The 15,461-nt window shown below is 38.1% G+C and overlaps 1 pseudogene; it reads right to left on the bottom strand.

The window, feature by feature from the left end:
* Positions 1-443: 443 nt before the first annotated feature.
* The window catches only part of LOC149147078 (GTP-binding nuclear protein Ran1B pseudogene), a 33,567-nt pseudogene continuing 18,549 nt past the window's right edge, over positions 444-15,461 (bottom strand).

The following is a 15,461-nucleotide window of genomic DNA, read 5'->3' as shown; positions in this document are numbered from 1 at the left end:
ACCAGCACAACCTTGGCCATAGCCATTGCCATTTTCAATCACTCGATTCTATCCACTCCTCCGTAGTGGCAACATAAATGTGATGCTCCCCCATGTTTTTCAGAACTTGTTCCGTTTGGTCCGCCACATTGTCTAAGATAAACTTTCCAGTCTTGGGAATAAGACCTAATACACCATAAAAAATACAAGATTGTTAGTTTTAATTGCTTTAGATTAGGTACCCAATGTTGCTGGTGCCTTGTCCGTTTGTACACCCTCCTTCAAAGTAGCAGCGTGACCCATGGCCATGCAAAAGGCTTGGGATGGCAGCTGCTGTGGCGTAATGCTAATTAGGAAACAGCAGTAGTCAAGCAACAGAAACCTGCTGCTCCCTGTGTTAATATTGTGGGGGTTCGTCTGTAAAACTATGTGAGAGGGCTGCCATTTAGGCCTATTGATCTCGCCTATGTTGTTGTTGCTGCTCCCATATCAATTTGAATCTCTGGTGGAGCAAGAGCAGGTGACTCGACAAAATGAAGGTTAGGATCCCCAGAAAGCTTCCTAGCAAAAAGGCTTCTCAAAATTGTAGTTTCTCTTAGCAGATATTTCATAATACTGGAGATTCTTCTTCCTATGAAAAGTAAATTGCTTGGCTTTCACTTGTCGGTTCTTAACATCAACCTTGTTACCACAAAAAAACAATGGGAATATTTTCACAGACCCGACAAAGGTCCCTGTGCCATGTTGGGACATTCTTGTATGTCAAACGTGCAGTGACATCGAACATTATAATAGCGCATTGCCCGTTGATGTAATAACTATTTCTAAGGCCACCAAACTTCTCTTGGCCTGCAGTATCCCAACAATTAAAACGCATCTTCCCATAATTTGTAAAGAAATCAAGACGATGAACTTTCACGCCTATCGTAGTCTCGTATTTTTTCAAATTCTCCAGTAAGATGCCACTTGACAAAAGTTGTCTTTCCGGTGCCTCCATTGCCAACGATAACAAGCTTGAAATTTGGACAATCGACTTGTGGACCAGAAAAAAACCATGATTGAATCTCTTGATTTTTCAATGAAAATGGAGTTGAAACGCGTGCTCGTTTTGACAATCAAGTCTCACCAAAGCGTTAATATTTTTTCATTTCAAGAAAACCAGAATTTAAAATACAGTAAAAATCATTGTCACCTTCATTATTTTCTCCAGATGTAAGAAAGAAACAACAAACGCTGGTTTTCTCTTTCCCAGCTTGACAGAGAGCTTAAGCCCGTTGAATAAGATCCTGGCAACCACCCATGCGGTGCTAACTAGTTCAACGCTTGATTAAAACTGCCTCCTTGATATTTAGTAATAGGAAAATCCGATTTGACTTATCGTGTAGTGATTTGTTCCTACAAAATTGGAACTTGTATTATCGTTTCCTGACTTTCTGGACAAAGAGCCCAATTTTAATTTACGTTTTGGAAATCTTTTCCATTTTTGTATTGACAATTCATTTTTGAGTTTAATAAAGATATCAATTTTTTTTTTTTTTTTCCTTCGAAGATCATTTAGCTCTTTCTCAATTTCCAGCGCCAGGATAAGATGTCCTCTCACTGCTCACAGGGGACCGACCAGCTGGAAGTTCCTCTCTCTTAGAGATTCCAACAACTTCTTTTCTCAAGCTTGCTAGGTCATTGTCGACAGAAGCACCCTCCAGCAATGCAAACTTTCCTTCAAGGACATCAGTGCTGAGGTGATTAAGTGCATCTGCCTCAGACTCTAGTGCCATTACTTTTATATGAATTGTTTATTTATGAGTGCGCTGGTTGACTGTTTTATTTTTTTTATTTTTTTTATTATTAAAAGTCTAAAAAAATGAAATTAAACAAAAATGGTTAGTTTTTTAAAAATATATTTTTTTTTCTCTTTTAGTCAATGAAAAACTAAAATTTAGAAAGAAACTAAAATTCCTCTAGACTTAATTTTTTTAACAAATGGAATGATTTGCATATTGAAAGATGTTTTTGATCAAGCATATTGAAAAACATTTATTTATTCTTGAAATTAGTCTAAATCATCCCTATTTTCTGGTCCTCGCGAGCACACTAAGCGCGGAGGAGAGCATACTTATTCTAAGAAAAACTGAAAATGAAAGCAAAAACTAAAAATGAAAGCCTACCTACTCTATACTAATTAAAAAAAACTTAGTTACATGTAATTAAACTTCCAATGAAGCCATTCACGTAGCAGTAACAACAATATATTCAGTAGCAATTTTTTAAATGATGGATGAAAATATTCGAGAGTGAATGAGTCTAGTTGTTGTGACTGCAAATCAACTAAAAAATAAAAAGATGAATCTAATCTAGTACTTACCTGGAACCATTGTTCGATAAAGCTTTGATAGGCACAGTTTCTCTCACTTAGATCATGTTGTAACTCCTCTTCTTCTTCTCTGATCTGCTGTTCTTCTTCCTCGAATTCATGTTCGAATGACTGTTCGCCATCAAATACGCAGGATTATTTAGATGTTTAATCTTCATTTATTTCCTGGGGAGTAGTTGAACTTTCAATTCTTTTTAAGATCTCCTTTTCCAGGGAAGAGGAGATTCCGACTTCTGCAAGGATCTGAGTGAGTAGTTCCAAGCTGACACTCATTATAAAACCATGTTGAAAGAGATTCTGAAAACAAAGTGCTAATAATTGTCTGAGTTTTTAATCCTTTTACAAGGTTTTAGTTCACAAAAACTCTTCCAAATCAGCACACTAAAAATTGAATTAAAAACAAAAGGACCACAGAAATAATCTTGAATTCAATAATCAATTAAACCCTCTTACAAGTACTGCTCATTAATTGAGTAATCGAATTCTTCAACTACAACCATGAACCATGAATTCATCTAACACTCTTCACAGTTGCGAAAATCAAACAAACTTGCAGAAATTCAAATTCACACTTGCATAAATGTAAATACACCCTACATGCCCTGATCCATAAGAGGTCGAGCCCGTTACAGTATCTCGAATGCGATGCGTAGGCTATTCCCCACGTCTTACCGCCTTACCACCTCGGAGTTAGGAACATGTCTAAACACACTTGCATGAAAAATCAAACTAAACTTCAATCCATCGTGCCTCCCCGGCAACGGCGCCAAAATGTTGGGTGAAAATATTGTCGTTTAATTTTGTCGTAGTACTTGCCTAACTATTTAATTTGTCAATCCAAGGTTCGTAGGCTTACGAGGCACATGCACTATATATGCAGGACCGAAATGGAACTAATCCAATCTAATCTAATCTAAATTACTGAAATCAAATTAATCTAGGAAAGCATTGAAACATTAACTATAAAAGTAAGAAATTGCGTAAGGGAAAATAAATACAACATGTGAAGAATTTGAATGACAAACAACATATGTGAGCTCACAACAATAAAGATATCTTAAATTATATTAAAAGAACCAAATAAGAAATCATGAAAGAGTAACAATAAAAGAATATGAATCAAAGCTAAGAATCCCCTTCTCCTAATTACAAAACTATCTCTTAAAGCTAATCTCTATTTTTTTTCAAAATGAAGAGAGAGCACTCTCTTATATACATGAAGAAGATAACCATCTCATAATTACATATCCAATATTCTCTCAAGCACTCTCAACTACTTTCCCATTATTACAAAATATGATCCCTTTGAATCCTCCACACATCTCTCACATATCTTGGATAAGATATGCCAACCAAATCCTCCATGATCTTCTCCTTAGGAATAGACTTGAATAATTGTCTCCTTAATATGGTGGAGGAGATATTTGAGAAGTCTCTTGGAATTAATTCTTCACATATTTCCTACACATCACAAAACTCACATATTCTTGAGATATATATAAAAATATGTATATTTTCTAATATTTAATCATAAATTCACTTTATACAAAAATGAATAAAATGTAAAATAAGAAGGTGAAACCAAAATGTATTTATGAAAATGGTATGATAAAAGGTTAATGGGATGATGAAAAGTAAGAAATAGTGAAGAAAAAGGTGGATGAAAATATGACATTTCTGAGTCCCAACAATACCTAAAGGTACGTGGAGTATGGTCCTATACACTCACATACGTGGAATGCGATTTCACCCTTGTGATGCAACACTAGAAAACAAATCTAACTCCTATGTTTAATGACACCGGAACATGTCTCTAGGCTAGACCTCTAAATTTTTGTGTTAATGTTACAAATTCTCCTTAGGTTGATTCAATAAATTTTACTGTTTATCTTTGATTAGGTTTCAGTTTTAGGGTTCACCATGAATGCCACCTAAATATCCTAAAATGAAAATTTAGCATGAGAAAATAGAACTTCTTTCTCTTTCAGTGAAAATATAGCTAAGGAAGGGAAGAAACAATCAAGATGCAACACACAATATGCAACAAACAAGATGCAAGATGCAATTTCCTTTCCAATGCAACTGTTCCTATGCTAATGCACATGCAAAACCCTAAATGTCGATGAATTTTTTTTCTTTTCACCACACTTAATTTCCAAAATGGAGAAAAATAATATGCAAATGTTAAATTACCGATTCAATTACAATTTTCAGAATGAGGATTAAAACAACAATTCGTCCAAGCGACCAAAAACCAATTGAAAACAGTTTGCAAGCGAACAAGTGATAAGAACAAATAAAAATAAAAACCAATTCTTACCAAAGGAAAACAACACAAATGAAAACCAAATGGAGGCTTTAGAGAGACAACAAGACACTAAAGAATTAGGGAAGTTCAGTTGGAAGAAGGCTGGCCGAATAGAGGCTCAAGAACCAAGGAAAAATGCATGAAAAAATAGGGGTCAACACTGGTGCAGAAGAGGTATCATTGCATTGCAACACTAGTGTAGAGTGGGCTAGGGTGAGGTGCATGCTATGTCAAAGGCACAGGGGGTGCGTTGGGCCTGCGAAAGAGGTTTCTGGCACAAAAATTGTGAAGAAGGTTCAATGAAATCACTTCCTAGGTCCGTTCTTGGATGGATAATACAACAAAGGTTTGTAAAGGAGGTAATAAAACACAATGTAAAAGGATACCACCAAGGGAATGCTTCCTCCCTAGTGGAGTCACCAATTTGTTATATGGGATCTATAATTGCGGAAAAAAGTATCTCCCCTTGGTTGGTGGCTAACCTAGAACAATGGAGAGACAAGGAACCAAGTGCTTTTCCTTAAAGTAAATAGATAATGTAGTGAGGCCTATCTAGAATCCTTCACAGACTTCCCTCCTTCTTTGGCTTGGAAGCCCCAATTCTAGCTCTGATTGCCAAAATTAGAACCTGCACAATCATATAACACAAGCCAAGAAACTGCGAAATGTATGCAGTAACATCTAAGTACTTCATTCAATAGATAAACATGGTATTGAAAATAGGAAAACAATAAATTCATTGCATTAATATAAATGGAAGGAGATTACAACCATAAGTATCCATTGATCTTGTAGAAGAGCTCCTCCAAGTTGTTGAATTGTCCTTTCCTTGCCACAATATGCACCTCCAATCACCTTAATGCATGGAATGATGACCACTCACTGTTATAGACATATTTGGGCACTTCAACCCCAATCACATATGTCCATAAACCAAGGGCTTGTATGTCCCTAAAAGTGTTGTTTCATACCCTAAAGGTGCAAGGTCAGCTGATTACATCATCTCCCTGAAGTTCTCCATTAAAAAATACTCAGAACTGGTCAAAGCAGGACCATACAGACTGCCCAGTGCTAAGGGTGCGATGCATCTCACCTGCCACATGCAAAAAGTGTGATGCATACTGGAAAGCCCTTCTGTAGGGTGCGATGAGCGAGAGCAGACAAATGGCACAAGCAGTTTGCTAGGTGGAGACTCTGAGAATCTTCTAGAAGTTGCTCATTTGACACTTGCCTCTGTGAATTCGCCCAAGGATGAGTAAGAGATCATGAAATCTCCAAGTGGAACCAAGAACTATCAGAGAGATGACACTAATAAAAATCCCAGAAGCTGACTCACCCCCTACAAACATCTATATATAGATCCCTCATCCCAGAGATCCAAAGGTTGGAATTTTGTAATTCGCAAGGAAGTGCTGTTGGTTTCTCTTTGAAGACATTTTTGGGTGATATTGCTTTGTATGAGGTGAAGAGGGCTTTCATGCTGGGAGGATGGTGCTGGGTCAGACCAATGGGTTGTAATCCTCTCTTCTATTACTTCTATCAATAAAGCTATTTGAGTTTTCCTCCATATTCTTGTATATCTTTGAATCTTTTATTGATATATGCATTTGTATGGTTAATATACGTCTGATCCTATATTGTTTATGGTGATAGATCTCTATGCTTTGATGGTATTATGTTGCTTTGACTCTACAGGTGCTCTTTGAAGCGAGACAAGTAAGGAAGGAGTGGTGAGATTCTGTCAAAGGGGAAAGGAAACAAGCAAGGAGCTAAGCGAAAGACTGAGGTTGGTACTCTCTGCTTCTTTCTCATCTATCTCTCGTAAAGGAAAATACAAGTGACTTTAGTTTGTTTGTTTCTAAGATAGCTACCTGTCTTAGTGGGACTATTAGCTCCGAATGGACACTAGTTTTCCCGATAACAAAATGGCGACTCCACTAGGGAGCAATTAGTTTGATTGCTTGTCTCTATTTTTTTGATTCATAAACTACAGACGGAGCTTTAATTTAAGCCAACTAGCCTTCGAACTGCATTTGGTATGCAAGTGCAAAGTAGATCAACGCTACTTCACTCAATCTCCATGTTTGTTTATGAACTGAACAACTGACTTGCAAACATCCTAAGTTCCCTAGAGGTAGCTCAAGTAACCTCATTAGATCAACCCCTATACTTTGTATCTACTGACTATCATTAGATCAGCCTAAGTCCCTGAACTAAGCTGCAAATTGTGACCAAAAACCAAGTTAAAGTCTCATCCCTGGACCATCGCACTGTCTCCTTTTGGCAGACTGGATGCATCGCACCTCCCATGTGCAGTAGGTGGGATGCATCCTTGTTTCCCTGTGTTACAGGTGTGATGATCAGGTATGACTGTTTCTGCCTCTAGATTTTGCTTTTTTCTTCATTGTCTTCAGCTTTATTCAGGAGTTTTGTTGTCTGTGATCAATAGACCACTGTTGAAACCCCCTTCCTTTGCATCATTCAGCCTCCATTGTACAAAGAATTGTGAATGTTTTTATGTATTTTTCGCCATTTACAGTTCTCCTTTACAAAATAGTAGCTTAATCGGACTATCATCTTTTGATTTGAAAGTGTCACAAGTGTCATTTTCAGTCAAAGAAAAGAATCCTTCTCTTTTTGATAGTCGATTACAATGTTACTCTTGTATTTGATCTGAATTAATAGTATTTCAAGTGTCAAAAGTAGTTTTCAATTCAAAATCACAAAGTGTTGTCTTGTCTTCCTTTCGTTTTTTGAAAAGAAAATCATTAGTATTGTCGCTTTGAAAGAAGAGATAATTCAAATTTGTATTTCACATTCTTTTTGTCATTCACACATTAAGAAAGTGGAAAACAAATACATGCATGTGCATTTGCATTTAGACTGCTTGTTGATTTTTATTTAGAATAGTGCATCTAGTTTGTACTCTCTGCTCTATGTTGAAAGGATTTCACTTCTCTTTCCTTAGCAGCTAGGATTTTCATTGCAAAAAGAAGAGTAAACGACTGTTTATCATCTTAGATTGCATATTTAGGAGTTGTATATCTACATCCCATGGTGAACCTTAAAGGAAAACTTCTTAAGAAAGATCAACTGTAAAATAAATTCAATGAACATAAAAACGCTTTGGAACCTAACGCACAACATCTAGAAGTGTAGGCTAGAGACATATTCCAGCGTCGTAAAGCCTGGTAATTGTCGCTTTCATCATAGGTTGAGTGATTCCTCCTCTTTGAGACGACAAGTGCCACTACGGACTTGTGCTCCCACATACCATCGAGTATATATTGGGAGACCACAATAGGCTATATCCTTTATCCTTAGGAAGTCGTGTCTGCCACCCTATCGATTACAATGCACTGAACACAACATTTGGGAAGATTGATTGTCGTACCTAAAAAGTATTCTATAGTTTTGCGATTGGTTTGGTAATCCCTCTGTCTAGATTTCCAGAGTAGTCTCTTTCGTTCCTTTTCAGACTCCTTAAAGGAAAAGGTCCATCTGAGCACTTGTCACTTCAGGCTCATTAAAAATCGAGGGCGACTAGAGTCATCTTTAGCTTTTTCTCGAATCTTAAAAATTGAAAAAGCAGGTTGTGTCAAAGCGTATAAAATTTATTTTAATCAGAATAATGTCACTATTCCCTCGTTGATCTTAGGTTGAGAAAATGGAGTCCACCAATCAAGGATTTCCCCTTGGGGGAAATCCTATTCCTTTCTCCTCTTGGGGAGATGTCGGTGCACCTCATATGGCCACATTGTCCCTTCCAGGACTGGCAATTGGCCTGCCAGTATGGCTTTTCTCTACCTCGGTCGTTCAAAGCACCGTGATTCTTGAGAAATCAAATCAACAACTAGATGATACTAGAGTTACCCCCCAACCTTCTACTTCATTTGTTTCTCCCTGTCCTTCTTCCTCTTCGCTTGGTGAAGCTAGTAAAACTAAAAACCAAGTAACTGAGAAGAAGAAGAAAGGGAAGGAGAAGAAGAAGAAGGAGCCAACGGCAAAAAGGGGCAACCATGCATCATCTAGTGAAAATCCACACACTGCACCGTCCAAACCTAAATCTCCATGTGTCATCTGCAAAGGGGACCACTATCGTTGAGATTGTCCTTGCATCCCACGGATCTTAAGGGACTAGTCTCCCCGCTTGCACAATCCGGTGTCGTCAACCTCTGACGATCATGTTGAGAGTACACCGTCAACTAGTGAAAACGAAGTCATCGGACAAAAAGGAAGATCTAAAATTCCTTATAGACTATATGAAGGCGATTATGCCATCCATCGTTGTCCCTTCCTAGACGAAGCTAAAAGAGTCTTGGATAACTGTCCTACTTCACCGCTATGGCTTCCTCTTGGATACAAGAAACTCTTGCCGAGTCCATCACTAGTTGAAAATCCGACTGACACACCCTTGTTGTCGGTCGAAGCACCTATCATTGAAGATAAACCCTCTGAGTCCACATCGAACCAAAGTCAACAGGTCGAGATGGTAGTTGACCCCATATTTTCTTCAAAGGATTTACCTTCAAATGATATAGTCACCAAAGAGAATGAGAACGACACCATTCAAATTCTTGTCGTAAATACAGACTCCGATGAACATGGGGGAAATCTACCCATTCCTTTACCACAGGAAGGAAGTTCGTCAGAGATGTATCCAACTGTTTATTCGGTCCCACCTGCAACCTAATCATCTCCTTCGATTGGAATCTACTAGGTAGACCCCGTCTACCATCTAATGTACCATTCCGAATTATAATGCAAACTTATAGAATGGTCATGGTTGGTACCATCATAGATGAAGGGGCTTCTGTGAGTATCCTTTCCTCAACTGCTTGGAAAGAACTTGGTTCACCATTGCTTTTGCCTGAGATGTGAAATCTGACAGGCTTCGACAAAAGAACCAGTCGACCATTAGGGATCCTTCCAAATTTTCCTATAACTTTGAGAAGGAAAACTGTTTATTTGAACGTAATGGTAGTACAAGGACCTTTAGATTACAATCTACTCCTTGGGCATGACTACATTTATAGCATGGGAGCTATTGTTTCCTCACTCTTTTGAGTGATGTGTTTTCCGCATGAGGGCAGAGTGGTCCAGCTCATAGACCAGCTTTCGTTCCCCGGTTCACACATAGCTAATAGTCAAATGCCATCCAAAACTAGTCTTTTTATGCAAGGAATGTCTCATCAATCTCCAGTTTGTCCACCTGATGAGCGTGAGTGATTCGGTGGTTGTGACTAAAACCTAGGGGGCATGCACCCTGGCCTGCTTCGCCAGGAAAACTTCAGGTATAGGGTAGGTTTCCACAGAGGATATATAACTAGCCTGACACACCCATCCATTTAGGAAAGTGGGATTAGACTGGAATAAGATACCTCCGTAGGAAGGTATGCCTTTCCCGACAAAGCAAGTGGTTTTTTTGCAAATTGAAGGGTAACCTGGGTATGCCTTTCCTGACAAAGCAAGTGTTTTGTTTGCAAATTGAAGGGTAACCTGGGTATGCCTTTCCCGACAGAGTAAGTGTTTTGTCTGCAAATTGAAGGGTAACCTGGAAACTCTACTTCATTATACCTGGGGGCATGCAAACCTTTTTGCATGAAAGTGAAAAGCGACCATTTATTTTCTTAGTTTGTAGGCTCTTAACCCTTTAAACTCATAGGATTGGTCATTCCTAGCTTACATAATGAAAGGATCTTGAGAAAAGTTTCGAATGGGGTGAGCTCCCTAAAAAATGAACCTATCGATGAGACATCCTTATTATACGACTGGCACGAGTAGTTTTACGCGAAGTTCAAGCTCATTAAAAAATAAACCTAGCAATGAGCATATGTTCCACCAGAGTTTAAGCTCGTTAAAAAATGAACCCACCTCTGGTAAATAACCATTGTGATCGCATTATTATCAACTTTTGAGCCTTGGTCGTGTTCTTACCATCACCTCCACTCTTTTTTAGCCGATCATACGCCTCCATTTGATTGTTTACCCCTTTTGAGGAACAACTGCGACGAGTGATCCTATTAGCCACCTTCTTTACACTGCCATGATTGAAAAGTTCCAAACATTACCTGGAACCAGCTGCTATCCGAAAACATCACTCATTCCTCAAAAAACGAGTCTCCTTTAAGCTCTTTTCATCTGACTCGTAAAATATGAAAAGATTGCCAAGCGATTGGCCTCTCCAACTCGTTAAATTGATTGGAAGTGCCATCCCTCCTCTAGATTTTAATCTTTTTGGACCTAAGGGATTATTACACAAAAAGATCGAGCGTTTGTCTTATTCGACTCATTAAAACTATCGAAAGTCATCCCTTTCGTATTGTTTTTACTTTTTCAGACTTAAGGGATTATATTACGAAAAAGGAATATTGGAGTTTCCTTTCCGTCTCTTTTCAGACTCTCTAAAATTGAAAAGAACTGAGTTATCCTTGTCGTTAAACTCGTTAAAAAAATAGAGACAAACTTGTCCATTCAGACAAGAGCGAGTCTCACATCACTAGGCTCGTTAAAACATAGAGATGGGTTTGCCCGAAGGGCAAATTATAGAACAAGCATATGTTATCCTCCTCAAGCTTGACAAAAATAAAGAGGTATTGGTCAGAAATGTCTGGGGAAAATTGGGAAGAAAACTTGAAGAAACTTTATTGTTAGCAAGTCGCTCTTGAACATGACACTTTCACTCTATCACCATGATTGAGTCGAGTTGGGTTATTCCATTCACCAGTCATATCACCATTGGTCCACCGTACCATCCACTTTTGGGGTTAACGCTACCAATCCATTTCAATGTCACCGATATGTTCAAGAGAAGTCGCTCAGAGAATTCACCTACCCAGCTTGTGTCTCATCCACTGCATACCTTCACGCTTCATTCTTTCATGACCACCACCCTGAACCTTGTATCATTAGATTGTTTTCACCTCCACAAAATCATTTGCTCCGTTCCGTGTTGTAGATGTGGGATTAATTAATGCCCTCCTACGACGGGTCACTTCTTGTCGACATCAGCTCATTATCCAAGAAGTCGACCTAGGAACAACCCTTTCAGTACATTGAAGCTTGCATGCCTCAAAGGCAAGTTTCTCACTTCCGGTGACAAGTTTACATTAATGGCCTTCGACCGAAATATTTTGCGTGGTGTTTGACATCGACTCATGTATTCACACCACATGAATTGTACTTTAGTACCTTGAGGGTCATCATCATCATCGGTGATTCCTCTAGCACCTGTTAACAACTTACATCGTTGGCTGGTAATCAGGCAATGTCTTTCCATGTTTGACATTAGAACATCTTTTCACATGGACCAACTTGTACTTCGGGCAAAGATTGAATGAGTTTTGAAGACCCCGGATCTAGTTTCATCCATTCGGGATGTGATATATTCAGGAAAATAAAGACATCAAATGTACATCATTGCTGCATAGATAATCATCCAAGCCAAAGGATGATGGCTCTACCAGAATCATCGGTCTACTACACAGACAGTTGTCTGTCCTATGTACATGAAAATGAATTTATAAAGCTGAGCATGGGAATGCTAGCCTCAGCTAGATCATTAAAATATTATGAAGATAATGTATTGTATTGTATCTTATTACAGGTCACCTTCCAATTCAAAAAACCTCGGATCCTCATAATAAAGCATTTCACCTGACATCAAAAAGATTTACGACCTCATGCTTTAGGGGGCAACTGTTATAGACATATTTGGGCACTGCAACCCCAATCACATATGTCCATAAACCAAGGGCTTCTAAGTCCCTAAAAGTGTTGTTTCATACCCTAAAGGAGCAAGGTCAGCTGATTACATCATCTCCCAGAAGTTCTCCATGAAAAACTACTTAGAACTGGTCAAAGCAAAACCATACAGACTGCCCAGTGCTAAGGGTGCAATGCATCTCACCTACCACATGCAAAAAGTGTGATGCATACTGGAAAGCCCTTTTGTAGGGTGTGATGAGTGAGAATAGACAAATGGCACAAGCAATTTGCTAGGTGGAGAACCCTGAGAATCTTCTAGAAGCTGCTCATTTGACACTTGCCTCTGTGAATTCGCCCAAGGATGAGTAAGAGATCATGAAATCTCCAAGTGGAACCAAGAACTATCAGAGAGATGACACTAATCAAAATCCTAGAAGCTGACTCACCCCCTACAAACATCTATATATGGATCCCTCATCCCAGAGATCCAAAGGCTGGAATTTTCTAATTCGCAAGGAAGTGCTGTTGGTTTCTCTTTGAAGACATTGTTGGGTGATCTTGCTTTGTATGAGGTGAAGAGGGCTTTCATGCTAGGAGGATGGCACTGGGTCAGACCAATGGGTTGTAATCCTCTCTTCTATTACTTCTATCAATAAAGCTATTTGAGTTTTCCTCCATATTCTTGTATATATTTGAATCTTGTATTGATATATGCTTTTGTATGGTTAATATACATCTAATCCTATATTAGTTATGGTGATACATCTCTATGCTTTGATGGTATTATGCTGCTTTGACTCTACAGGTGCTCTTTGAAGTAGGACAAGTAAGGAAGGAGTGGCAAGATTCTGTCAAAGGGGAAAGGAAACAAGCAAGGAGCCAAGCGAAAGACTGAGGTTCGTACTCTCTGCTTCTTTCTCATCTATCTCTTGTAAAGGAAAATACAAGTGACTTTGGTTTGTTTGTTTCTAAGATAGCTACCCGTCTTAGTGGGACTAGCAGCTCTGAATGGACACTAGTTTTCACAATAACACTCACTACAGTAGCATACGGGCATAATTATTCTCCAAAAGCCAACTCCCAACCTCATAACAGGCTAGAAATATATAGAGAAGCAAGGTAAGTTAAGAGTTCTTATCCAATTACCATTATAGGGTAAGAGATCCACCTTTGATGGAGGGATAGGATCAAAGTATAAGTGGTGAAAAATCCAATGTAGGGATGGATATGATCCGAATGATTTATCCAAGGTAAGTAATTCTAACAACTTCTAAAAACTACTAGAAGGCAAAGCTTCTAGAATCTCGATCATTCTCCTGGATTTCTAGACCCAATGCAGGTGCAAAGGTGAGAAACCTACTAGTGACCAACGTAGGCTACAGTGGAGCAACCTGACGATGAACGCACCCCAGTAGGCTTACAGGGAGCGTTGGTCCTCAATTTGGCTTAGATGATGCAGTTTAGGGCTCAAATTCTGGGAAATTAAATGTACATGCTTAGGGATTTGTGCAAGATGGTGACAAGGGGGAATAGGATGTTGTTTGATCCCATTAGGAGGCTCAATTATCAAATGTGACAAAATGGCCTCTAACACTTCAGGTCAAACTGATCCAATATTTGCACAAAATCACCTCTTTTGAATACTTTTGTTCCACACAAAAATATTTACTTCTTGCACAACATAAATCAAAAGTTAAAAAACTGAATATATTTTAAAATATAATCAAATTTGAAGTTAGCTATGTTTCCCCACACAAAAGTCTCTTGAATAACTTGCTCTTGGTCTCCTCGGAAGTCTAGTGCTTTGTAGGGGTAATCTTCTATGCTGATGACTTATTGCTTATACCACTAAAAGAATTCATTGTCAAATGTGACTTGGGTAACTCGTACACCAAGTCTACCCATCAAATATTCCCACCTCGCTATCCTGGGCTCTCTTAGGTCAGTGATGCAAGGCATCACTTGTGGTCTCAAGGATGAGATTCACTCAAAAAAGAATGATCTAGGATACTCTTGTAGCCAAAAATTTTCATTCAACCCTATCTATGTGTTGTCAACTGGCTCTTCTTATTGCTCAGTAATGCAGTGCACCATTCATATACCAAAGGTTAAAGGTACTCTACTTCTAAGAACATGTGTGGGAGAGAAGCCTAATGTAGAGAAGCTAACCCAAATACTTATGTTATGGTAAAAAGTAGTATCTTTATAACTAGGTAATAGGTATTTAAATGCTAACATTTTGTGTCCCAATTACGTAGTAAATGGTGATGTCATCCTATATTGCAAGCCTACTAGTGGACTTTATTTTTACGTTGACAACTTCTCTCGTCTTAATCAATATATAATGAAATATATGTCCTCTATCTCAATTTGCAGAGGCATGGAATCTATGATGAATATCCTTGATCTAGATCCCAATAGTTTATCAAGGTTTGGAGTAGGTGCCATTATGCATACATGTTAACCACGAGGAAGAATTTTAATAGTCCACAATTCTTTAATGCATCTATTTCTTCTTGGTCCTCCAACTATTAAGGGAATTTTGAGGTTTAAAATGGGCCTCTTAAGGAAAACAAAAAAATAACAGTTATGAATTTAAAAAAGAAAAGAAAAAGAAACTACTATTTTTATTGTATTTTTGGCTTATCTCCTTATAGGTTTACTGAAATTACAAGTGTAGACACCCGTTGGATGTGGAATTAATTCCACATGCAACGAGTACCCGCTTTACATACTTTTGAGTAGATCCACATCGAAAAAATTGAAAATATATGAAAAATCCATATTCAACATGCTTTTTAATGTATTTTCAATTTTTTTATTATTGTGCCTTTACTCAAAAGTATGAAAAGTGGGTACTCTTTGGATGTAGAATTTAATTTTGCATCCAATGAGTGTCTATACTTGGAATTTGAGTAAACCTATAAGGAGATAAGTCAAAAATACAAATAAAAGAATAGTTTTTTTCTTTTCCCTTCAAAATATTTTCCCTAGGGGATGCCATCATTATCTTGAATCCTATTGGTTCTTTTAAAGTTAATTTTGTTTGTTCATTTTTTGATTTGAGGCCCATTTTTGACCTAAAAATTCTCCTAA

This window comes from Pinus tabuliformis, chromosome 9 (genome assembly GCF_031772625.1).
Source record: "Pinus tabuliformis cultivar Carrire ecotype Pingquan chromosome 9, CPIR1, whole genome shotgun sequence".
Lineage (NCBI taxonomy): Eukaryota > Viridiplantae > Streptophyta > Pinopsida > Pinales > Pinaceae > Pinus > Pinus tabuliformis.
The sequence above is the reverse complement of the archived record's forward strand: the minus strand, read 5'-3'. Positions and strand labels throughout refer to the sequence as shown.